Genomic DNA, 26,524 nt, shown 5'->3' on the forward strand with positions numbered 1-26,524 from the left:
TGCATCGAGCATAAAATAGGTCACGGCAGGGAGACGCTGTGGCTTTAAGTATTGCCCGGCCTGAGCCGGATTATCATTAGGTTACGTAACTGCTGATGAGCTGCTTTTCATTAAGGCTTCCCCGAGCAGGCGCTGCCTCCAACAACCATCCTGGGGAAGGATTTCCTCCCAGGCGTGCTCTCCTCCGAGCCCCAGGGTCTCCAGCTAGGCCAAGGTGCTTGCATGAACCGGCGTGGGCTAAGGAGGTGTCTGAATGCGAAACAACTCATTAACCTTAAGGGGGTTGTGCATTAATATCGGCTAAAGCGTGTTTGCAAAGTTGTAAAAGTGAGAGGTTTGGAAAAGGTGTTAAACCAGTGTGTTAAAAGCACCCCGCTCTTGGCTCGGAGCTTTTTTTAAAAGTGAAATGTGTCCTCCGCTGCATAAAAACCCAAACCTTTGTATCTTTTGGTGGTCTTGAACGCCAGCAAGAAGACTGTCGCACAGGAAACGATGGCACCATGCTGCAGCAATGTTGTAGCACACCTGCAGAGCTGAGGAGGTGGAAAAAAAATTGAAAAAAAGCCGATTTCAATCCCCTTCTCATGCGTGCTCAGAAGCACCACATGGTGTCCAGGTAATCCCTTCAGGTGCCAAAGTGCTTCTGCCCAGGGCTCTGTCTCATCACAGCATGAGCTGAAGGACAAGAGACCATAGAATTGCCCAGGTTGGAAGGGACCTTTCAGATCGAGTCCAACCATCAACCCAACACTGCAAAACCCATCACTAACTCATATCGCTAAGCACATCTCCCCAACTTTTAAGTACCTCCAGGGATGGCGACTCCACCACTGCCCTGGGCAGCCTCTCCCAGTGCTTAATAACCCTTTCAGTGTAAAAATTTTTCGTAATATCCATCCTAAACCTCCCCTGGCGCAACTTGAGGACGTTTCCTCTTGTCCTATCGCCTGTTCCTTGGGAGAAGAGACTGAGCCCCCTCACTACACCCTCCTTGCAGATATTCATCCTCAGGTCCCAACTGTTGCATGTGCCAGCTTTTAGCTGTCGTAGAAGCTGATAGTGATGCTTCACCCTCTGGAGAGACGTTCCTCCTCCGAGGTCTCTGCCTGCCCACAGGGAGACAGGCTGCATGCAGGCAGACGCGTGCTGCAATCCCGGTGACCTGCTTAGTCCAGATGCCATCATCAGATGCCATTCTTGTACCCTTCTCCTGCCATTTGTTTCTCCTGGTGCTCCCACACCCGGCATTCCTATTCAACCCCCCATATAGACCAATCTTAACAATTCTGTTACATTTTTAGGGATAAGTCAGTCAGTAGTAATGGAGTAGCTCAGCACTCCTGAAAAGCTCAGCATGAAGCAAAGTCAAGCCCATATTCAGAAGTTATGTGGAGCTCTAAAGAACCATACACATATTAAGTGGAGGCAATACTATCATCAAAGAAATTATTTATTACTTATTACAATGCTGAGTTTGTCCAAGAAGCTTTAAAGAACTCCATACTATTAATTTTGCCTGCTTAAATTAACGACTGTACTGTGGCTACTTGCGGCTTACAAGAAACTCTTAAAATAGCCTGCTTCATAAACTGAAATAAAGCCTGAAAACCGCCTTTAGCCCAAGTAAATGGTACAGAAAAGTGGGCTACAAGTGACAGCATCACACACAGGGTTTATGGCAGGGAACAAGAGACCTCGACTCCGTTTTGGTTGGAGATTCCATCTCTCACTTGTTGCTTGACCTCTACTTAAACCTCTTAAACGCTGCTTTGTGTATGTAAAATGAAGATAATCATATCATCTTGTTTTACAAAGTGCTCAGGCTAGAAAGATCTAACAACAGTAGATTATTTGTCATTTGAAGTCAGTTGGAAATTAAAGCTGCTCTCAGATAAAGTCTCACCCGCCACGGTATCACTTACCTGGTGGGAGAGGCCTTTGTTTTGGATTTAATTCTAGGAAGTTTTGAAATAATTTCATTTTGCTGATGGATTTCATTTTTATTTCATGTGTATTTCAATGAGACATTTAATCTTTTTCATAATACGTTTTGAAGTCTCATTCATTTAAATTGTCAAAGCCTGACAGCTCTGTAATGTACTTAAAACCGGCATTGTTTATACGTGCATTCCATTTAAAAATTAACTTGCAGATTAAAGTAATAAAAATGGTTTTATACTTCTCAGTGCTAATACCACTGAAAACTGACAATGTCCTTACCGCCTGAGATTAGCTCCTATATTACTTTCTCGTGAGGAATTCACGGAGGGGAAATATTCTAACATCTAGCTCTGTATTAGTCGTGAAGGCTGAGCACTTTCTGCCTGAATAAAACCAAAGTGGGCATAGCCTGCAGAGGCAGTGGAGAGCTGGCAGCTCAGGAAGACTCCAGGACTTTTACACAGCTTCCTGCCCTCGCTGCTGTCATGAAGTGAACAGCACCAGAAGGAATCTATTAGCACTTCCACCTAGATGTGTTGCAATGAAGGGTCATGCAGCAGCATGCAGTGGCTGCTAATGTTGCCTCAGCCCCTACCAAGAATGCAATTAAAGGAGAATCAGAAGCATTCCTTCGTTACCTCATGGACAGCGGGAGTTTTGCAGCGGAGGATTTGTTGGGGGTGCATGATCTCTGATCGCTGCTCTCCTGTCTTGTTTCTCCACTGCTTCCCCACTCGTTTCGATGCTTTTGTTCACAAGCAAATTCTTCTCAAGAAAAAAGTTTGCTATTTGTCTAGTTGAAGATGCACAAAACATACAGCATTTTATATACACATGTACCTACAGTTAACTAGGTTGGAATGCATATAAAATATCCCAGGAAGGGTCCTAGTGATCTCAACATAACAGAAAACATAAGCCCATGATCGATACCCCCTAGCGCATTACCTGCCAAAGGGTTAACTCAGGCTTATCTCGCCCATCCCCTTCACAGGTGCTCCAGAGATAAGGAGGCAGTTATGAAATACAGCTTGCACGGGGTTTTTTGGGGAAGCAGAGAACCTCAGAGGTAACTGTGTGGACCCCAGGAAAGGTGCAGGTTTCTGAGGAAGACAAAAATCCCAATCTAAGGAGGATGTGGGTGATCACACCGGGTAGATTTGTGGTGGTGTGGGTTTGACCTGGCCTTTTAAGGCCAATTCGTTTTGTTGTAACACAGACACTCTCAAGCCACTGAGGAATAAAAGAGCCCCCATGGAGGAAAATGAGCCACCTGAAGCTCTGGTTTATTTTAACTATTCAACCCATTGAGTTGTTTTGCCTCGTGACACATGAGGTGTTTGGGGATTTCACAGTTCCACAGAGAGGATGAATAATGTAACCAGATACAGCCCGAATGTGATAAAATAGCTGACAGAGCAATTGTGACTGTTCCGTGTGCGGCAGCTTTACGTAGAAACAGCCGAAAATGACAGTGAGGAGACCCAACGGTGGGTCGAGGTCTGCGTGGGACCCTCTGTCACCCTGTGCCGCTCACTGAACTTCGGTGTCGGTGTTCCCGGCTGATCCAAGGCACATCCCAGCCCTTTTGACGCCTAGAGAGAGAACGAGAAGAAAGATGAAGGCCTTTAGCTCTTACTCGACGCCTCGTTGGGGGCAGGCGATTGGGAAATAAAACCTGACAGGTAACTTCCAGCACAGAATGTGACAGCAGCTCCTGACGGGTGAGCAGGATGAGGACACCCCGAGCCTGGCGGAGGCCTCTTCACCTTGGTCAAGCCCAGCCCGAGATCGGTGGCCTGGGCTGGAGGCGGCGGGACAGCCAGGAGAGGCGTGAGGGGTGGGGAGGCCACCGTGGGGACGTGGGTGATGTCACCGGAGGGGTCCCGAGCCGGCGAGGCAGGTCCCCCTCACCCCCGGGCTCCGGATCGGAGCCCCCCAGATCCCCGCCACCCCCCTCAGCCGCTAAGATGGCGCCCGCCTCCCCCTGCCCCTGCCCGGGGGGCGGCGGCGGCGGAGGGGCCGCGGCCTCCCCGCCGTCTCCGCCCCGCTCTGCCGCTGCCCGGGCCGCTGTGTGCGAGTCGGGGAGGGGGGGGAGGTAGGGAAGATGGCGGCCGGCAGCGACTGAGAGAGGAGGAGGAGGAGGAGGGATCCGTGCCGGGCCGCGGCGGCCTCCTCCGACACCGCCCCCCTCGTCTCTCCCTGCCCAGCTCCGCTCCGCCCCGTCCCGCCGGGAGGGAGAGCGGCGAGCGAGCCGGAGCCCAGCAGCCGCGCCGCGCCGCCCAGGCAAGGGGCCCCGGCTGCCCGGGAGCCCCTGCAACGGGAACCGGGGCCCCCAAGCACAGCGCTCTCGCCACCCGCCACCGCCATCGCGGCGGGGGCTGCTGCGAGCCACCCCCCCCCCCGGGGCCGCCCCCGCCGCCTCGGCCGGGGGAGTCGCTGTCGCGTTGCCCGTTGAGCTCCGCGGCCTCAGCCCCGGCGGGGGGGGAGGCGGCTGTCACCCAGGCAGCGGCGGCAGGTGAGTGGCGCCCGGAGGGAAGGAGGGAGGGAAGGGGAAGGGGAAGGGAGGGCGGGCGGCCGGGTCGCCCCGCTGCCCCGCCGCGCAGGGCCGGGGGTGTGTCTGGCGGGGGCCGGCACCAACACGCCGCCCCCGCCGCAAGCCCCCGGCCTGCGGGGGGAGGCGCAGCTGTCAGGGGCGAAGGGGGGAACCGGGGAAGGAGGAGGAGGGGGGGAGAGACGGCCCGGCCCCCCCGCCCCCGGGCTGCCATGGCGGCGGAGGGGCGCCGCCGCCTCCCCTCGCCCCGCCGCCCGCCCGCCCGCCTTCCCCCGCGGGGGGCTGAGGAGGGCCGCCCCGGGGGACCCTGCGCGGCCCAGCCCCTCCCGCCTCGGGCGGCGAAATGCCAGCCTTCCCTTTTCTAAATATCCCCCTTACCCCCCCCCCCCCTCCCCCTTATTATTAATTTAAAGTTGATTAAAAAAGTGGAAAAGCAGTTTTTCTCCTCAACCCCCCCCCCCCGCCAACCCCGCTGGAAGATGGCTGAGGGGGAGCAGCGGGGCCGCGGCCGGGCCTGCGGGGGCCCGCGGACCCCCCGTCCGTCCCCCTCCCCCCCCCCCCCCCTCAATGCAGGGAGGACGCTCGGTTTTGGTGGCGTTTTAGGTGACGGCTCTTTGTCTGCGTGTAGCATCGCGTGTGTCGCCCCCCCCTCGGGGTGTGTGTGTGTGTCTGTGTCTGTGTGTCGTGTCCCCCCCCCACCCCGCCACACCGACCGCGGTTCTGGTTGTCAGCGGAGGCACAAGTAACTTCAGCGCTGAGGCGGTCGGTGAGGGAGAGCCCGAGGTGGCCCTGAGGTACCGGGGGGGGGTTTTGGGGGCCATCGGAGCAAGGTTCGTGGGGACACAGGCTCCTTCGAGGGGTCCCTGGGGTCCCCGGCCTGTGGGGGGGCTCTGCAGGAGGCCGGTGGGGAAGGTGGCGTCCGCCTCCCCGTTCCTAGCGGAGCGCTTGCCCTAAATTTCCTTCATTTCTCTCCTAGAGACATGGACCGCCGAGCAGATTGCAAATAATCCCAAATACCTGATGGTGCATATGCAAGCGGTAGCCCCGGTTTGTGCGGGGGGGTGGGGGTGGTGGCTCTTGCCGCTGGAATATGACATTTAGCGGTAGAAAAATCGGAAAGGTTGTTTCCTTCCGACGTAGGTTGCTAGACACGCTCGAGCCCTCCAGTTTCCTAGGTGCGTTTTGACCTTTCAGTGGCTGAGAACTGGGTCGTGCGCGGCGGGTGCCGGTCTCCCGATTTATTTATTTATTTGCACCCAAAAAAGCGTGTGTGGAAAGGTGTGGAGCGCCGTCTGGGGCTGCTGGTTGCTTCCACTGGAAGCTTAATCAGCGTACAGTAGATATCAAATTTTCACTACCCAAATACAGCATAACCAAAAAAAAAAAAAAAAAAAGAGTGACACAGCAAAGTATGTTAAAACTGGAAATTTGGACTTGCGTGGGTGGTGCTTGTATGTTCTTCACCCTGTCTCGTGGCTTGTATTCTTCGTGTTGCTGGTTTAGACTGAAAAAAAGACCTGGTTTGTGTGGGCTGGCAGGATATACGTATATATGTGTGTGTGTCAAATGTGCGTGTGTGTGTATGTATATATAAAAAAAGAGTAATAGACCTAGTGAGTTCTAGTAGCAAGATGGTAAATATGAACAAAAATGATGCTTTGTTTACTTTTGTGGAGATGCGCTGTCCCGTTGCAGTTCAGAGGTTGCAATGATCTGCCGGCAGAATATTTCAGCAAACGTGTGTGGGTTCTGAACTCTTTCTGCTGTGGCCATCAGCTTGCTTATACAAGAGAAAGTAAAAAATAGGCGTTATGTATGGAAGTGTACGTAGTATGTGGTGCATCTGTAGCTATATCCCTCGGCCTCTTGCAGAGCAGCAGGGAGAGCAACATTGAAAACCAGGAAAAAATGGATGCAAAGCCACAAATTTGCAGAGGAGCTTGGTAAGCGGTGTAGTATCCGCAGCTTTGCAGCGCTGTTTTGCGAAAATGATTAAAGTTCAAGTTGCCACTTAGGGGGACAAACAGCTCTTGATGGTAGATAATAAACAGTAGTAACTTTGGCAATAGTGCACCTGGCTCAAAGCCGATGGGCATGATGAAATGTTAAATCTCAACTTATTTGCTCAAGATGGGTATCTGTTGTTTGAAACGTGTTGCCAAACAATATGGCAGCACAAATCCTCGCTTCCAAAACAAATAGGCTTCCTGAGAGGCGAGCGGGGCGTTTGGCTCTTCCGAAGGCAGGCCTTTTACTTCTTGTTCGCGACGGGCCGACTTTGATTTTTTAGCGTATGTGTTTTCCCCGAGCCTTGCCCTCTGATAATGCTACGACACATGCTCACAACTGCATGACTAATTCATACAATTAGTCATACACTTCCACTGTAGATTTATTGGAGCAGTATCACTGTCATTCTCACGTTGTAAAAGTCTGCGTTTGGGAACATGTGCCCTCTGTTGACTTCTCTTGGGTCTCTCGGCGTGGCTGTTGGGTGGGCTGTTACAAATATTTGAGGCCTTTGGGGTTATTAGGCTTACTTAATTATATAAGCATATTTTCAAGGAGCAGATCTGTTGGAGATCAGCACCTTGTTGCTTGCTAATCTGAGGGGGGTAATTTGCATGAGACTTTGCAGGGATTGCCAGAAATGAAGGTGTGAGTGCTACTACTAAAAATATCCCGTCTCCTGCATAAATAGCTTGCCAGTTGAAAAACAGTATATTTTGTATAAGGAAACTATTTATATGACGAGTTATTCTTGTTTTGCTTGGTTGACTGTGTTTCTTTGAAGCGTGGTTCTTATCTCTTTGATCAAAGAGGAGGAATAAAAAAAAATAGTTATAAAAGTAAGATTCTGCCTTTAAAGACAGGATTCTAAGGAGGAAGGGCTTGGATTAACAGGTAAATATTTTAACCAGGTATTCCTGAAAGGCCAATGCGGTGTGTAACACCCTGTAGCATGTGACCGCCGCTTCTACATACGAGCTTTAAGCGCTGGCAGACACAAACAAGCAACTTTTATTGGCGGTTCTGTGTTATTTGTCTCGCTGCAGCATCCAGGAACCCCAGGCACGGCCCGGGTTTGCAGTGGGGTGGGAGTGAGGCAAAACCAGAGCAAAAATGGAGTCTGCTTCCAGAAAATCCCAGCCTAAACCTAAAGAGGTGGAAGAGTTGTGACGGGGAAGCAGCTGGATGGTGGTGGGCAGCAGGAGAGCTGGTAGTATTAGCAGCCTAATCTTGATGGTTTTGGGTTTATTTTTCTAATAACGTTGCAGCGAACCAGCGCTTGGTGGTCTGTTGGGAGGTGAGTGCCTGCTGTCGTGCTGCCGGTGCCTGGCCGAGCCCTCTGCTTGCCTCCCCGCTGCCCGTCGGAGCCGTGGTGGGCGAGGGAGGATTCGCAGGAGCAGCTCTGCTGATGGGTCTGAGAACAGCCAGGAGCTTTAACCTCTTCCCCTGGCGCAGCAGGATCTGGAATAGGATGTTTGCCTGTAGCTGCAATATTAAAAATTATGGCTTGCTTGTAAACGGCTTCAACTCTTTGCATACCTAGCCTTGCACATGTGAGTCAGGGTGATGCAGAACAGGTTTTTTACCACCACGGCAACATCTACGTGTAAAGTTGACCATTTTAAATGCTGTGGCTTTGCTGTGGGACAAGCTTTAAAGCACTCATAGGCCTGGTCTGGGTATAAAGGATGTGTCAGCACCATGCGCTTTACCTGGGCTCCTGTCATTTACAAAGGAAAAGACTGCTGAACTGGTTTGGAGGTTCTTTAAGCCTGAACTAATTTACCTGGCTGGGAATGTAGGTTAGAAACTAGGCTTCGCTTGGCTTTGGGCTAGCGCCAGTACACTCCGCAGGGAAAATGCAGGCTAAATGGCTTCTGCGCTGATAATCCTGCAATACTGTTCCTACTGTTTCCCCTGAAAAGATAGGTAGGTTCTTGTGCGGTTGACCCAATTGACTGGGAAGTAACTCCAACGCGTCTCAGCACAAGGAGCAGCGGGATGTTTCCCTGAGGTGTCCTTGAGTGAGCGGGGAAAAAGCCAGGATGGGTTTTTGTGCGCAGACCTTGCAGTGGGAATCCTCGACTCAAGTGCTCGGGTCCGATGGACAGGGTTGTGTGGCCTAAACTAGGTAGATTTGTTAACCAACTTAGGTAAATCTGCACATAGATATTCTTAAATCTGTTTAAACCTGCTTACTGGTTTATTATGTTCTGTAAGCTGTGGCAAGCTATCCTGGCGGTCGTGTTTAAACCAGTTTGTGTCCGTGCAGAGATTTGCTGTGATTTAGTGAAGCTGATGCAAGTTGGTGAGTTACAGGAAGGTGATCTAGGAAAGGAAAACAGTGTGGTGAATATGTAAGTCAACAGTTTGCCGACTTGCCTTGGTTAGTGAACTCTACAGTATCCATATTTTGCTCTAAGGATCCACAATCTGGATCATCTCAAAGCTGATCAGTGGAGGGGCTCTCAAATGCCTTTGTATTTTTCCGCAGAGGGAAAAGATCCTGAAGCGGTAGGTCCTGTTTTAAACGAGTGTCAGAAATGTCCCAGTCAAGGCTGATCCTGCAACTAGCTATTTTGGAACACAAATCATTAAAAAGTCTATTTTGAGCTATTTATGTTTATTTTGTGTTTACTTTTAATTATCTATCATGGAATGTGCAATGAAACAACCTCAAAACAGTGTTTCTTTGGCTTAACTCCCCCCCCCCCCCCCCCCCCCTTTTTAATGTGACATCTGAAATCCCAGGGGTCTCAATTTTTTTGGATTTTCAGAGTGTGAAGTCTTAAAAAATAGGCAATATGCCAGGCAAGGCAAGAAGTAGGCTTGTTTCTTGTATTTGTGTGATGAAATTATGAATGAGGAACTGTTTAAAACCCAAACAAATCAGTAGCTTTCCTACAGATGTGAAATTCACATTGTGAACGGAGGGTGAAGTTTAGAATCACATCATTTGGGATCAAATTATATTAAAGGGTATCACACAATATGGAAATGGTTAGGCGTTGATAACATTATACCCCTAATGTTAGTGGTTTCTCCTGTCTGCAGCATACGCTGTCTTGGGAAATAAGGGCCTTGGGAGGGGAGAGAGATTCCAACCCACAGCACGGTGGTCCACTGTCCAGATGGTTTCAGAATGGTGTTTGCTGTTTCTATAATTAAAAAACCCCCACCCAGTAAGTATTGTAATCTTTCAGTAAAACTGCACTGAGAGTTTAACAATGAAAACCGAAAATCTTGTTCTCTTTTCTTTTTCTGTTAAGGTTGTATAACTCCCAGATTGAAGAAATAGGAGAGAAAAGCTCTGAACCTTTCAGACCGTTAAATCAGATTCATATGTAAATTGTACAAGAAATCTCACAGCTCAGACTCCTTAACTTCTCTTTCTTCTTATTTCTTGTGAATACCACCCGTAGTACCTATCCTCCCTCTTTTCTTCTCTCTCCCAGAGACTGTATTTTGCTCTTAATCTGAGACTTTGCGTCCGGTTTTATCAACATACTTCCAAGGTCTTGGATAAATTGAGAGATTGAATAAATTGAGCTTTTTAGTGGAAGTGCTAGTCAGCCTCTGTCTTTGAAGTTTTTTTTTAACAAAAGTCTGACTAACCTGAAAAGGATTTTGACGCGTGCTTGTGAGCAGTTATTTTAAACCATACTGGAAAAATGGTGCGTGAAAATAAGCAACTAGCTGGAATTGAACCTGTTGCAGCCTGGGTGTGTAAGCTCGATCCCTTTGTCTTTCATTTGTTTCTTAAATGTGATTGCTGACAAGATGAGTCCTGGGTCTTCCCACTAATTCTGTAAACAGTCGGCAGCTACGCTACCTGTTTCTTTTTTACGAGCAGAGATTTCCAAGCAGAGCTATAGCGGGGAAGCTTGGCAGGATGAGTTCACCAGCCTTTCTTCCATGCTCCAGTTGCGAATGGCGCTCAGCTGAAAGGTGAATACCAGACAAGTATTTTTTAACGATGGAAGATGCTGCGTTAGGGTTGAAGGAATGATAACTGGACACTCTGGAAACATTTATAGTAGAAGCATTTACAGTGGAAGCCAATAGATCATGCTGTATTCTTACAGGACGTGTAAGTTCAAATTTAATAATGGACTCCTGCATGCGCAGTAGTGTTGGTTATGAAACTTGAGCATTTACAGTGTGCTTGTGTCTCAACTCACTGTAAAGTTGAGCACAAAGTCCCAATGTGTACTGGAATGTAATTAGTGTGAAGCGTAATTTGCTATTGTATGAATAGTTAGAATTTCTTGGAATGGAGCTGATGTGTAAAATACCTCTGTTCGCGTCTCCAAATGTCATTTCAAGAATGTTGGTTTATGGAATAAGTGAGAGCCGCTGGTGAAGGGTCAGGTGAAACACCGTGTTATGTGGGCCTCTGACTCACAGGGCAGGAATAAGGACTGAAACTAGCTCTGCCTTTGGCAGCACGTAACTCTTGTTTTCTTCGAAATTAAGGTTATGAAAATCCAGCATTTTAGAATATGCTTTGTGTTTCTACTGTTCGTGAGCTTTCTTGGTCCTCTTTCAACTGTATCCTATTGTCCTAGCAAATATTTTTCTATAGAGGTCGTTTTTAAGTCTTCTTTGTGAAAAAACTTCTATGTGAATTTTCCCTGGGTGCCTGAAATCGCATTCCCAGATTCATATTTTAGTGTAATCAAATTTCCTTCAGTGGATATTCCACACTGGAGGCATAGTGGAAGTTGTGGGATCCCAGCACCTCTGACAGCTAGATTAATAGTTATGTCCTTAACCTTTAAAACAGTTTACCTAGACTTGACGGACTTGGCATGAAGCTCTGTGCTTTTGAAGATGCAATGGTGGTAATCCCTTTGAAGGCCCAAAATAAATGAAAAAAAAGCTTTAATGAATTTAAAAATGCCATTGAAAATAGCATTTGGCCTGATTTTACGCTTCTGTTGTTGTTGGAAACGGAAATGATACTGTATATACAAAGCTCGCTGTATGGAAAATAACTATCTGGTAAATACACTTTAATCTAGTTCATTTTTCAAATGTAGTGAAAATGGAAAAATAAACTACCTAGAATCTTTTAATTAAATCTGTTTCCATGTGACATAATGTGATAATTTAATATAGTTTTCTGATTTTTTTTTTTTTTGTGGATGAAATATGTTTCAATATAGCGTATAAAACCCCGTACAGTTTGATATTGGAGACTAGAACCAAAACCTGGGAAGTTCCATTAAACAAGAAGCTATTTCATTTGTAAAGCTTAACATTCAAAAGTTAGGAAAAACAGATGCAACTGTAATTATAATTTTGTAGCCACATGATGTTTTTCCATAGATTCTCTGACTTATTCACTGTATGGGTTGGACTAACAAAGTGGAACGGATTAGGGTTGCACAGATGATCATAAATCTGTCACTCTATAATTTTTAGTGCTTTATTTTGCAACCTACTTAATTTTCTTCTAATGTTTTTAGACGATAAGCTGCTTTATGACATTCATTTTTGATACGAATGGAGCGTCGCACATGTATTGGCTACTTTTTGTAATGCCCCTGCAAGACAAAGAAATATTATTTCAATTTTTGCGCTCATTTTTCCAAGTGAATAAAACAGAATCGCAGCAATTGGATAATTTGCCCAAGTAGCAGGGTGTTAGTGAAAGGTAAAAGGCACAAGTACCCGGTGCACTTGGCTGCTCTGGTTGTAGATGTGGATTTATTAAATTGGGTGCAACTTTCCTAGAATGTGCCAGCAAACCTCAAGAGGTTTGGCTCCAGCAGTGTCTGCGTCATCGACAAGTAGCTCTGATGACAGGCATCTGATGGCTTTCGTTCTGTAGAGCGAGGTTCCCAAACTGTGGTGTGCGTACACTCATGGTATGCAAACTGCTTCAAAACGTGGTATTTTGCGACGTGAAGGCAGTAATTCCTGATGCTGAATGTGAGCAAGTGATTGCGGGAGCCTTGGTGGAGGTGGGTCCTCGTGGTGGCTCTCAGGGGTTGTCAACATGTGCAAAGAGCCATAAAATTGAAGTCATAGGATGAGGGGTAACAGTTTTAAACTGAAAGAGGGAAGATTGAGATGAGATATTGTGAAGAAATTCTTTGGTGTGAGGGGGGTGAGCCCCTGGCCCAGGTTGCCCAGAGAAGCTGTGGCTGCCCCATCCCTGGAGGGGTTCAAGGCCAGGTTGGCCGGGGCTTGGAGCAAGCTGGGCTGGTGGGAGGTGTCCCTGCCCAGGGCAGGGGGTGCCACTGGGTGGGCTTTAAGGTCCCTTCCAACCCAAACTATTCTATGATTCTCTGAAAATTGGGTTTTGCAGGTGTGTTTGCACTTCTGATTGAGATTGTGGAGGAGTGAGGATGGAGGCGGTGGATGAGGATGTGCGTCGAGTCCTGCTTTGGGAAGCTGGGGCGAGCGTGGAAGATGGGGAGCAAAGGTTTTGGCATTTAGCGTTAGGGAGATGGTGCGGTGTCATAGGTTGGTCAGGCCAGGTCAGCATGGCTTTGGGTGCAGAAAGAGAATGTTTTATGGCCGGGTTTGTGGAGAATGCAGTTTTTTAGTTGGGGACAGCACCGGGGTTTTCATTTCAGGGTGCAGAAAGGTTGATGACCAAGTCCTGCCGGGGAGAAATGTCAGGAAGGGAGAATCTGGTTTGGGAACCTGAGCGCGTGCGTATGTCGCTAAAAAAAAGCAGAAAAGTGTTGCTGCTGGTCGCCTCCGAAAAAACTGCAGCCTTCGTTCCCAAACTTAGAACAGCCCAGCTTGTCGCTGTGGTTGTTGACTTGCTTATAGGTGTGCGTGCATGGTGCTACGTGCGAGGAGAGCTGGATTCCTGAATTCCTCCTCTTGCCACAGAATGTATGATTACAGAGATACCGTGGACTTCTTGAAAACAGTATTAAATAACTTCTGAAGGCTTTTTAAGGAGGTATTTTAAAAACAAGAGGCACGCTTTTACTCTCGGGTTTCCTCCTGGATGCTGGAAAATACCTACGTTTGGTAATTCATACGTTTCGCGTGCAACTGGCGGGGCTCGAAATAAACTCTTTGGGGTTTGTAAAAACAGTTTAAATGAATCCAGTTAAACAAGATTTAAGTTTCATTGCAGAGGTTTAAAGTGCGAGGGGAAAATACACAGAACAGCCATTAAAAATTAAAAAAAAAAAGCAACAACCCCCCCAAAGAATACTAGCCTGGAAATGTTTTCCTCCCTCGGTGCTGCCTGTTAAATTCTGCTGATGGGGGAAACTTCGATATTAAAATTCCCGGAGGCTGCTGCAGTTGGGTGTTTGGCAGCGTCGCCCTGTTAGGGCTATTGCACCATTCCGTCTGCCCTCGGAGTCGTGTCTTGCTGCGAATTTAGGCACCTTTGAGAACTCCTGCTTGTTGAAACAAAGCCCCTCGCTGTCCGGAGACTGCTGCGGACTTTTCCCAAGGGTAAGCACCATCTCCGAGGAGCAGGAAATTATGCCCATTTCACAGATCAGCACAGGCTCGTCCAGCTTGCCACAGGGAAATTCGGAGATCCAGTATTTGACCCTTGCATCTGCATTTACTCTTTGAACACTTGGTCTCCAGCATTTAGCTTTTGGTTTAAATTGTCTAAATCCAATATAGCAATATGATTTTAATTTGTTTACTAAGAGAGTTCTTCAGATAGGCCTCCCGAAGTGTGAGGAATACGAAACAACTGCTACTTGAAGGCAGAAGAGCTGAGTTTGTTTCAAGCTGTTTAAAAGCCTCCAGTTCAGAGATAAGTGCGTATTCTACATCCCGATCAGCAAGTTATAATGAGATTTAGAGCACTAAATGAGTTCTCTCCTAACCCACGGAATGATGCATGTGGCTCAGCGCAGAGCTATTGTTCTCATCAGCCCTTGCTGGTGAAATAATTTAGGAAATTGTGATATGCTGCAAACTGGATTTAATCAGCAAGTAGTTTCCACCTTCAGAAGATGACTTAAGTAGATAGAAGGCATTTCTCAATGTCCGCAAAGGTTTCTGCGCAAGGAGAGTAGTCCTTGTGTTCCTAGCAGTGAAAAAGGGCTATCTGGAACTTCAAACACGTGAACAGGCTGTAGGATTAAGTGTTCTCTGTTGTGATGAGTGGAAGTTATGTCTTCCAAGTGCTGGAAATTTCTAAAAGGCTGTTCTGTTTCTCCATCAGTAGAAGATAATGGCAGAGTACAAGCGAGGAAGGGTCATGGGATGCATACAAAGACGGAGAGCAGGAGAGCTGCTTCTTACCTGTTGAGCAGTGAAAAGGAGATGGTCTTTACAAAAATGCTGATAGGATCCCTGTAGATCGATCCACCGGTGGCAGGATGGTTGTTCACTGGCAGGGTGGAGCGGAAGCATCAATCGTTTTGATTCTAAACCAAATGTATCTGAAGGATTTTAATTTGTCTTCAGGTGGTGGCAGAGGTTCCTCTCCTAATCTAGCAGTTGCATACAGCTGGTTCTTGAAATTCTTATAATGTGGTCTCGAGAGCAACGTGTGGTAGAGGTGGAATAAACCGGCATTGCACCTGGGGGAAGACACTGCCATGCTTTCAAGGGGATTAGATCACTTGCGTAGAAAGGTCAGGCTTCAGTGGCTGTAGATTTATATCATCAAGACTCCTTGTCTGAGCCTTGAGCTCTTTCCATCCCCCTGTTCACGGCAGATTGTCAAAATTGAAGATGCTCGTTCTCCTCTTGTGCAGCCAGTGGTGTTTCCAGAGATGTTTGGGTTTTTTTTTTTTTCCTTGAGTATTGAAGCCAAGCTTTGTTTATTCCAGGCTCGTTTCCTGCTTTGCTGTATAAAGCTACCACACACTCCGCTCAAGGTCCCTGAAAATGTTACGAGTAGTCTTATCTCTGTAAGCTCCTTGAATACATCGCAGGTTTTGTGTACCTGGCCATTTTGAACTTCATCCTCATTTAAAAAAAAAAAAAAAAAGAAATAAAAGCCCTTATCTTTTTTTTTTTTTTTTTTTTTTCTCTGAAATGACCTATGAGAATTCTCATGTGGGAGAAAATTAGTTTGCCTGTACTCAGAGACCTGGCTGGCTGATGCACAGGCACAGATTTGCTAAAGAAACAGAACTCGGAAACGCAGCAGCTAGTTGGACTGAAATCACTAGATACTGCTGACTATAGAATAATTTATCTTTTTTTAATTTTTTTTTTTTTTCCTCTCACTGGTGGGTAGAGCTCTCAGGCCTCATTTTTAGTACTTATTTCAGTCATTTATGTTATGAAATGGTAAAAGGATTATCAAAACGTTGTCCGTGAAGTCAGTATAGAAGGCTCTGAACCAGCCGGTGATTGCTTGTTTTCAGACTGAGGATATGCTGCTGGTTGCTAAAGAACATTTTATGTTTCATTGGTTTGAAACCTGATTTTTTTTTTTTTTTGGCTTAAATAATTTGCTTGTCCTCCTTCTTGATTTTACTCCTATCAAAAATTAACAGGTATGTCAGTTCCCTGTGTGGAGGATTGATTAGCCGATCGCAAAGCACTTTGAACGTAGCTGCAAAACATTACTAAGGTAACTTAACTCAAAGTCCTCACTTCTTGAAGGGAGAAGAGTTGAACTTGCCTCCCCCTTCTGCCCTCCCCAGGAGGCGTTGCCCTGCCTGCGCTCCCTGAGAGTTATCCTCTTGCTGCCGTGGGTGAAGACTCAGCTGAATCCTTCTGAAGGATTTTTGGCGTACCGAAGGACTGGAATTCTCCCGAAAAATCTCGTGCTTGTTAGAGAGAGGAAAGTCTCTATAAAATACTGTCTTTGCACTGGCTTTGAAATCACAACTGCTCCTGCTGGGCTTCTGAGATAGACTTGAAAAGGCATCTTGGCTTGCATTATAGGTTAACCCAAATAAACGTTTAGTTAGTAATAGCAGTAATTAGTATTTATAATGAGGTAGTAACAGGCAACCTGAATTAGCCCAAGCTCCCATTGTGCCTGCAACTAAACAAACAAATAAGCTACTTAGGGAGGGACTGCCGTGATTCAAGTATATTTGTCATTTCTTGTCTTCCCTCTGAAAAGTCTTGTAATGTGATATTTAGTAGCTTTTTTTTAGTCATGTAAGCACAATATTTAATAATATATGCTGTGTGTGTTTTGCTTACCTTGATTCCTGTTGGGCTGATACACCCAAGCTGTGTTTAAGTTTTGTCTTCGACTGCCTTTAAATTCAAATAATCCTCGTTGCAAGTAGTGGCAGACTTCTGTCACGTAAGAACTTGGAGACTACAGTCTCTTTGTAATAATAAGACTGTAGTCTGTTTATTGCTGGCATGCTCGTGATTAAGGATTTTCAGACTAAAAGTGTATCAGCAGTTTTCATAGGCATGAAATGTTGAGGTAATAAATATTTGAGTAACGATTTAGTGTATATTTACAGTAAAAAAAAAAGTTAAGGAAAAAAGGCTGGAAACCCTCCTGTTTTCTCAAACATGTAATATTACTTACCCTCTTGTCATTTTCAGTTCTAGCTGCGCTTTTTTCTACTTCTTAGCATGAATCAATTTTGGACTATGGGTCTTACGCAGCCACACCAGTTTACCAAAAGTTTTGAGGAAATAATATTTCAATATTTAGGCTTTTGTTATGAAAATTGCTTTGGGTGAGCTGTCTGTGTTCCACAATAAACCCCTGGTGGAGTCAACCGTGAGCTGGGCAAATGCAGCCGTCACTGTATCCACGTAATTGTAAAATACGGCTTTCGTATTTGTGTTTTAATGGGAATTTGTTCAGCTGCTACCTAGCCGCTTCTTTAATATGTGCTGCATAAGTAGTGGGAAGTATTTTAATAGGCAACTCGAGCGTTATTAACTATTTTTCATGTAAGCCTCATTTATTGAAGCTGGTGATATCTGTTAAGCAGCGTTCACTTGCAGCCTGTCCCAGATGAGTAGTTTATGTTGGTGGCATGGAGGTCGAAATATTTAAGAATGTACATAAAAACTGTTGCCTAAATAACCTCAGTACCTTTTCAGTGCAGAGAAGCCAGAATTTTTGACTCCTCTCTGGCACTGCTTTGATGCCTGTAAATACTATTGCGCGATTATATATTGTTTTTGTTGCATCGGGACACTCATCTTAGAGCGAAGGCTGGATTTGGCTTGAGCATTGGTCAGCGGCTCAGGATTTTTTCCTGCCCTCATCATTCATTTTACGGTCTGATACTTGAGTTGTTGCTCTGAGTTTGAAATTCTATGAATTGCTCCATTGTTTTTTTTCTATAGCCCTTGCAGCTATGGTGGTTGAGTTTCACAATCATTAAATTAATTTGAATTTATTTTTAGTATCTCTTGTGAGATACGAAAGTACTGCCGTTTCTGTTTGATAGATTAAAGGCTTCTGGAGTTCAGGGCCAACTTGGGAAATTCAACTGTAGACGTATTTTGGTTGTTAGTCTGATAGACTCTCTGGGGCTGTTAGATATTCGGTGTGTGGTGTTTTTCCCCCCACAACACTCCTTCAACCAAAAAGGGAAAAAAAGTCCAAACCAGCTTCAGAGGCAGAAGTTTCAGCCATCAAATCTGGAAAAAAAAATTCCGAAAAAGCTGAATTACAGGAGAGCAGTGGGAAGGTGTTAGAATGGAAATTGTGAAAAGTCAGGGTGTATAAACAAATGGACACTAGGAATTAACAGTTTCATACATCAGTTTATTTGGGAGTAATCGTGATGTATTTTTGTGGTGTAAGTGGTGAAGTTCACTGTCTCCACAGAATTACTCTCAGATTCTCAAGGAAGAGTGTTTTTTTTTTTCCTGATTTGGCTTAACTGGATTCAGTTGAGATCTCAGGGGATGTTTATGGCAGAGCTGAAGACAGATCCAGGGTTTTCCTGATGTGTAACCCTGTGTTTTAACCACAAAACGATCCTTTCTAGTCAGCACAGATACTGGACCTTCTAATCCAAAGTTAAACCTGTGGAGCGAGTTGTGACAGTAGCAAAACATCCTTGCTTTTTTGTGGTGGTTCCCCCCAGAAAAGGGATCGTTATACATTGAAAAGTCTCTGGTGCCTATTGAGGTGTGTATATTTAATAATGATGTTTTGAAAAAAGAAATACTGTAGTCCTTGAGTTGTGCTCTCTACTTCTATTGCTGTGGCAATACCTAAAGAAGAAATACCTTTTTTAATAAAAGAAACCAATGTTTATTTTCCTTGATGTACTGGCATGATCTCCAGTGTTGATGGAGAGCTCTAGTTCCTAATGAAGCCATTAAGACGCTGCCAGTAATTAGCATCTTTTAAAAATCTGGTTTTGCATTTGAATATCGCTTTATCAACAAGCGTACTGAGAGAGGAGGCTGCTGGGTGCACTTTGGCAGCCGGGGTGGAGAGGAAGGAGTTTTCCTCAAGTGCGGCTTGAGTGAAGTTGATCAGCGGAGCGTGGACTGACGAACTCGCCCGTGCTTGTGCACGTGGGGTAGTGGTTAATGGTTCCACCTTGCTCGTGGCGGACACTTGATGACTTAGAAATGTTGATTATGGCTGATGTAACTGTACCAGGGAAGAAAGCAGTGTTAACATAGAATCACAGAACGGTTTGGGTGGGAAGGGACCTAAAGCCCAGCCAGTGCCACCCCCTGCCCTGGGCAGGGACACCTCCCACCAGCCCAGGTTGCTCCAAGCCCCGGCCAACCTGGCCTTGAACCCCTCCAGGGATGGGGCAGCCACAGCTTCTCTGGGCCACCTGGGCCAGGGGCTCACCCCCCTCACACCAAAGAATTTCTTCACAATATCTCATCTAAATCCACGCTCTTCCAGTGTAAAACCCTTCCCCCTCGTCCCATGGCTCCCCTCCCTGCTCCAGAGTCCCTCCCCAGCTTTCCTGGAGCCCCTTTAGGGACTGGAAGGCTGTCTTGTTTCTTGCTCTGTCTTGTTTCAAACTGCAAACTTGTTTTTAAATCTGTGAAATTTATAGACTATTATTTCCCCTTAGGCTTTGTAACCAACGTCCTCGTGTAGCTTGCAACTCAGCTTAAACTCACTAATGGTGACAAAGGTGGTAGTAGGGTACAGTGAGACCCAAGTGTCAGGTTTGTAGTGTGGGGTTTTTTTTTTTTTACTTTGAGTAACTGCATCTTAACTTGGAAGTTTGTAAGTGAATCCCCACCCCAAGGCTTTATAATACAATAGTTCTGGCACAAGACCTTTGTAGTCCCCTTATCTTGGGGACTTACTCTCAGTGCTGTCCTTGGGACTGTGGCGTTGAGAAAGTGAGCGTCGCTGGATTCGATAGCGCTGCCGTAGCGCTGCTGCGGCACCTTCTGCCCTCCTGCCAAGTAAGTCCTGTCTCATGAGCGAAGCATCATTTTTCTCTCGGTATTTGAAAGCCATTCCCAACGGAACGGCCGCTATACAGATTGCGTTACGCGAGTGGGTACGTTGCTACTGTATGGTTTGTCAATACTCGTGTAAACGTCTTCATAAACCCCTTGTGTAATCCTCTTAGTCAAGCTAAAAATATGCAGGGCTTTATTTTATTGTTTATGAAGATTTTTATCCTGGGCAAGGTTGTGTTTGCTTCCAACAGATACATGTGGTATCCATCTGTTTTTTTATGTTTTGGCAACATTTGTTTAGGGCATTATACCCTATCAGGCTCTCTGGAATTGACTGTAATTTCTGCTTGGAATGGTTTAAATGACATTTCTGCTCCAAGTGTAGTGGATGTGCACGTGGTGCGTAAATACAGGGGAATATTTTTTTTCTTTTTTTCCAAATTGCAACTAGCAGAATGACGTAAAGAATTGATTTTTCTCGTGTTCGATATTCTGCGGAGAAGACGACCCTTGTTGTTTTAGGCGGGGGGGGGGAAGAATGGCTTTGAACTGCCGGCGCGGGGCCGGAGAGAGCCGGGTCGTGCTGCGGGCTGATGAGTCACGCTGGTGAGCCGAGCTGGTCGTTTCTGGCACCGAGCTCTTCAGCGTTTCGTGCCTCGCCTCGCGCTGCCTATTTGCTTCAAGCAAAATGGTGAATCGCACGCAGTCCGAAAGCACGGAGTCATAGAAAAGCTTCCCAGTGGAATAAAAAAAAAGAAAAACAAACAAAAAAACCCCAAAAAAACCCCACTGCTGGCTCCTGCCTGTTTCCATTTTGATGCTAAAACCGTAACTCGAATTTTTAGGGGTTTCTGCAGAAAAAGTTTCAGCTGTTGGTGTGCCTATTGTACAGGTTTCTGTAAGAAATGAGGTTTCTTGTTTCTCACTTAACTTGATGTTTGGGAGAAAGTCTCTTGGAAGCCCTTTCTTTGGCTCAACGAGCCAACGCTGCTGCTCGCAACTTCCTTGTGAAATGATGAAGAATCTGCTTTAAAAATTGAGGTTGCGAAAAATGGAGAAATGAACAGAACTGTATTTCTTGGGAAGCCTGGAACAATTTCTTTATAACTTTATGTTATAGCTAGCGTTTTCAGATGGCGTGAGTTACTTTGAGTCTTTGTCTGTTTCCCCGTGACCCAGTTTCTGCGTTTCCAGGAGAATATTTTTTTACTCATTTTGTTAATAAAGAAACTTCTGACTCCTTGTATTTCAAGGAGATTTCAAAGACAAAAGCCTATAGCTGCGATAGCGTTATCAACAGAAAAAAAACCTTATTAGTGAGAGTCACTGAAGCTAAAACGTGCCTTAGGCAGGATTATGGATACAGGGCATTTTCACAACTGGAAACTCCCGTGGTGGGGCTGAGCCCCCACCGCCCTGTGCCGTGCTCCGTGAAATCCGGGTGTTTTACACCTGGGCTTTCTGAAGGCATCACATGTATCAGCCTGCCAGGCTTGTGCCTCTGCAGTCGCTCATTAGAAGGCAGACTTCTAATATGCCTCATCTGTCAAGAGAACGCCGGGGTGGCTGACGTGTACGGTAACTTTTAGAGAGAAATTAATTACCAACATCACCTGAAAGTATAAAATTTTGCATGTAGTTACATAGAATAGTTTTTCACTTAGAGTTGATTAAAGTCTGCAGACTTCAGTAGAGAATGAGAAGGTAAAGGATGACTTGCTAGAAAAAAGGGAGAAAACCCAAATATTTTCTCAAATATAACTCTTCACGCCCTTTCTTCATAAAGGTTTTGTGCAATTATGTATGTCCAAAAGCAGGTGTGTTTAATAATAATCCACAGGAACCTTATATGACAGTACAGCAGTTTTCTCGACCTGCCAAATGCACGTGCAGTGCCAGGAAAATAAAGCACCTCGCACAGAGGGAAGGGGATCACGCTATGGGGTTTACGCCACCAGAAGAGGTTCCTTCCAGCTCCCTCGCTTCCATTTCATGTCAGCCAGCTTATCTCATCAGCCGAGGATCAGAGATGACATCTCAATGGAGCTCGGCAGCTCGCAGCAAGTAATTTTCTGCCTGCTAGGTTAAAACGCTCTTTTCCTTGTTAGTACCCCAGCGCGGTTGATGGTGGCTTCTTCCTCTGGCTTGCTCGGGATGCTCCTTGGCTGGCGAGTCCCAGCGCGCTGCTCTGCGGCTTTGGGAGAGGTTTGGTGTGGCAGAGGCCAAGAGAGCTCCTGCCGGTGACCTACTGGAGACGATATAGTTAGCGCATCCCTACTGCGACTCTCTTTGGGTAATTGGATCCAGCGTGCGTGGTAGTGCAGCGGAACGTCGCCATCCGATAAAGAGCAGCTCAGCAGAGAGCGTTTGCCTGTGCTGGTTTGGTTTTTTTTTTTTGGTTTTCTTTTTTTGGGTAATCTTTCCAAAAGGAGAACAAAGTCATTTATTCAAAGGCCACTTTTGCTGCTCTTGCTGAAGCATTCTGCAGGTTAATATGGTTTACACTGACACATCCTCCACCTTGAGTCAAGTAAACTCTTCTCGCAGAAATACCCTTTTGCTGCTGTGAGCCACCTACGGTACCTGGCCCGACTCTGTTAAACACCCCGGGCTGAGCCACCGTATCTCTACACCCTCTTTGTTCCAAAGATCGCGCTTCGCACGCCTGCGCGGACGTGCTCTTGCGGTGTCACCGCACATTTCATTTTGCAGATGACTAAAGGGAGTCACAAGCTTTCAGCGGCGCGGCCAAGGACTCGCAGCTGCCTGGTTCCAGCGCTGGGGCTGGGTTGCAGGTGGCCTGACTCAACAGTATTCCGCTTTTACTACGCGATTGACCTTTTTCCCTAAAGGAAGGGTGGTATAACGCATAACCGGGGTAAATGCTGCAAGCGTTTAGTAGGTGCTTAGCGTTAACTTAAATCAGTCTCGTTTTCTCACTTGCTCTTAAGAAAATTAATTCACTCGCTAAGATGACAGTCTAAATGACTGCTTTTCAGTGCATGAAGAAATGGGCTGACTCTTTTATCAAAGTGTAATTAAAATGAGTTTCAAGCTTTCTCTCAGCTTATTTTTGAACACTTAAATGTTCACTGAGGAGTGGTTTATTAAAAAAAAAAATACAGGAGGTATATATTTAAGAAGGGATGCGATAAAGACCCTGAATTTAGGCAATTTTCTTCTGAAAGCAAGGCAAACTTGTTACCTTAAACAGATGTTTACGCAGTTTAATCTCAACCTGGCGGGGCGGGGGAGGCATGGGCAAAGTAACTTGTTTCAAGTCAATGTCTTGAGTATATACTGGAAAACAGGAAACCACAGCTCTTAACGTGAATTTGTGAGGAGCTGGGAGCTGTCAGAGCCTTGGTAGCTTAACCAGTTATTTCCAGAAACCAGTAAAACTGAAATGATTTTGTTGAAAAGCTTGCAGCGCTGGCCTTGCACTGGCTTTAGGAAAATGAATGATGTTTATAACGTGTTTATTATCCTTCCTCCCAGATGATACCAGTTGTGTAGTGTTTACTAACAGGAGTTGGACAGAGCAGTGTTAGGTTCTCCATCCATCCCCTGCCTTGAGAGAGGAGCCGTTGTTTGTTCCCGCTGTCGCGTGCTCAGGTGAAGAGATGCTCTTCAGCAGGGAAGCAGACCTCAGCGGCGTGTTTTTCTAAGCTGTTTCGGTCCGTAGGAGAGAAATTGTTGTTGACATGGTGAATAGCTCATAGCCTGTGTAATTGCTTTAAGGACAAGCGCTGTATGCATCGTTGGAGAGAAGCCCTCGTCAGGAGAAGGCTTTGGCTTGTGCCGGTGAGGAGAAAGCAAGTGGGAACTGCTTTCCTGCAAGCGAATGATGGCTGTTAGTCTGTGACGACCCTGTTCTCTTAAGCCTGGGGAAAAGCCGTGGTGATCTTCAGTGTCAGTGTTTGCTCCCCAGGCTGCGAGGTCTGGATGTTGGGCAAAATGGGCTAAACCTGTAGCAGAGCTCCTGCTGCGTTGGGTCGTGGAAACCCCCTTTACATCTTGGTCGCTGCTGGGCAGGTCTTGGCAGTTAGTGGTGCTTGTCTCTGGGAGAGCCGTCCTGCGTGACTGCGGGCTAACCGTGGTCTCATTCACAGTATATAGTAAGTCTTAGCTCACTTTTCTCCTGTTTTCTGTTCGTTTTTATTTTTCCTTTTGTCGTTCTTTGCTTATCAGATTATTAATGTTTTTTAGTCTAAGGACCGTCTGCAGAAGGCTCTGAATCCATGATGCTTTTGGTTGCTCTGCTGCAGCAAAAACAGAGGATGCTCCTGACCCTGTATTTTTGTACATGCTTTACACGCTAGAATGAAACACAGTATCCAAGGATCATCTGAGTGGATTTTTTGGGGTAAATCCCAGCTCATACAGATTCTTTCCCTGCCACTGCTTGCTTCTGCACCTTCATCACAGCTTGACAGTTGCTCTCCTAGTTTAAACTACTTTGGCAGTTTAAGTTTGTTAAAATGTTGGCTGAAAACCAGCATGTCCAACATGAACAACTTTGTGAGCTGTGCCAACAAGGGCTGTTGCCTTGCCATAGGCCGTTGTGCTGTAAAAAAAATGATGGCAAAAGATGTTAGGTGATTTTGTGGCTGTAGAGGAGACCAGAATTCAGGCGCCTCGGACTACAGAAATGAACAAGTCTCAAACCACAGCGCTCAGGTTTTGCAACTGGTGTGTCAGGAATGCTTGTTATCTATGCCCTGTCTCCAGCCAGATGCAAATTCTATTTATTTAAACTGATTTAGATAAAAAGACCATTGCAGTACCTCTACGGGCTCGGTGTTCCAGTTCCCCGTAGACGTGTAGCTACATTTGGTCTTGAACATAATCTTCAGCACAGGAGCATGATGTACTGATACCAGGCTGCTCGGAAACTTTTGCAAGCAAGGTTAAGCCGTTTAAGAAAACTTTTTAGAAAAGTTCAGAAGTATTTTTACTTTTAAAAGGATAGCTGTCACTTTAAGTGGATGTGTATTTAGGTTAAACTCAATCTTTATTGCGCGTAAATCTGAAAGTGGTGTCTGTAATGTGATCCAGCAGGCCTTTGAATGCTTTCCTAAGCTCCTTGGCGCACCTCGGCTGCAGCAGAAAGCTGTTAAATGAATAGCCTTGTTGGCTAATACTATTTGCAGCGTATTCTCTCTGGTTTGAAATGCTATTCGAGGATCTTCGCTCCGCTCTTCCAACTTTTCGGCATGTAGCATCGTGGTGAAGAAATTCCGTATGTCCTCATGCATTGCCTTTGCCGCGGTCTGCTTTCCTGGGCATGGATGCAGGTTTCTTTTGATCTGAGCCTGTTCTTTTTCTAAATAAAGTTTCGTAGGCATTACTGAATTTTTAGAAATAATTTTTGTACCCTGAGAGGTAAATTACTAAACCACAGTAGCCTCTGTAATTAGGACCATTAGCAAGAGGAGTAAACAAGTACACAAATATTTTAATGTTGGTCCTCATTTATTCAGTGTTTCTGGCTGCGTTCTTTTGGTATTAGTAATGTTAAAAAAAATTATAAACCTTTTTTTGTGTGTGTGGGGTGGGCACTCAGAGTTCCTTTTATACGCCCGTGGGCAGGCAATGTTTCAACAAAGCGTCTCGCCTTTAAAAGCCCCTGCTGAAGGGAGCACCTCGCAATCTCAGTTGCAGAAACAGCGAGTGAGCAAGAAGAAAAACTATAAAAGCCATTCCAGGAACAGAAGGAGCAGTGTCCGTGGAGGAGACGATGCTGCTTTGATATTTTGAACCTTTCTCTTTGTGGAGGGGAAACAAGGGACAACAAAAAGAAAAGAGGGAGGAGGAAAACTGGATAAAGGTATTAGAGAAGAGAGGGAAGATGAGAGCAGGCTGGAATGGAAGGTAGAGGGCTAAAGGATAGATGTAAGTACTTACGCACACTAATTAAGTTATTTAATTTTTGTAGAAAAATCTCTTATTGTTCCTTTGCTGGTGGGAAGGGAGGCTTTGGTAGAATGGTGAAAATTTTGCCCGTGCTTGGTTGTGTTAGGCAGCTAAATAGGACAGGTTTCTTTTGTGTTTGATTGAGTTGCCAAGTCAGCGTTGCATTAATTGCTCAGTTTACAAAGAATATGGTAATAATCCGAATGTCTGTCAGAATAGCAGGGTACTCGGGAAAAGTTTCTAGGCTGCTGCTGCAGTCGGTGGTGGGAGGTAAAAGCGTCAATCTTCATGTAGTCTGCTGTCATGCAGGTCTTCTACAGCGCTGGAACGGGGAGAAGGGACTGGCACTACGTGCTGTAGCAGCTGACAACTTTGCACGTTTTTACCCCTGAAAATTTTATTCCCTGAGCAAACCGTTGGATTATTGGAAAACGGTGATCCTCACCAGTGGTAAAGAGCTGCTACATTCCCATGTGTAATAATGGGCGTCGAGTCTTTGGATTTAGCAGCTATATGCAAATATTTATCTTCCATTTTGGTTTGTTTGAGGAATGAGAACATGGGAGGGTGGCTGTGACCTTGATGATTCACCTGATAAGCCAGTTCGTCCTCGTCATTGGTGTCTTGGTGGGAAGAGCCTTGCTTGTGTGCTGGCTTGGATGTGATGTGTCTGTAGTCAGTGACGAGCTTCGTGAAACATCTCCTTGGGTAGGAGGCATTATCCTAAACAAAGGCTGGAATTTCTGATGACCTATCTCTGATGTTGATGTATGAATGGCATTTACCCAAGGCTTTCTCCATTTTTTGAATATTTTAGCA

The 26,524-nt window shown here is 46.0% G+C and overlaps 1 protein-coding gene across 4 annotated transcripts in view; it reads left to right on the plus strand.

Moving 5' to 3' along the window:
• The first annotated feature begins 4,110 nt into the window (after nt 1–4,110).
• Nucleotides 4,111–26,524, plus strand: part of NCOA1 (nuclear receptor coactivator 1) — a 186,509-nt gene continuing 164,095 nt past the window's right edge. For all 4 annotated transcript variants that reach the window (XM_054193785.1, XM_054193787.1, XM_054193789.1 and 1 more), the window contains exon 1: nt 4,111–4,459. The gene's annotated coding sequence lies outside the window, so the exon portion shown is untranslated. The remainder of the gene's footprint in view (nt 4,460–26,524) is intronic.

Source organism: Rissa tridactyla, chromosome 3 (genome assembly GCF_028500815.1).
Source record: "Rissa tridactyla isolate bRisTri1 chromosome 3, bRisTri1.patW.cur.20221130, whole genome shotgun sequence".
NCBI classification, from domain to species: Eukaryota; Metazoa; Chordata; class Aves; order Charadriiformes; family Laridae; genus Rissa; species Rissa tridactyla.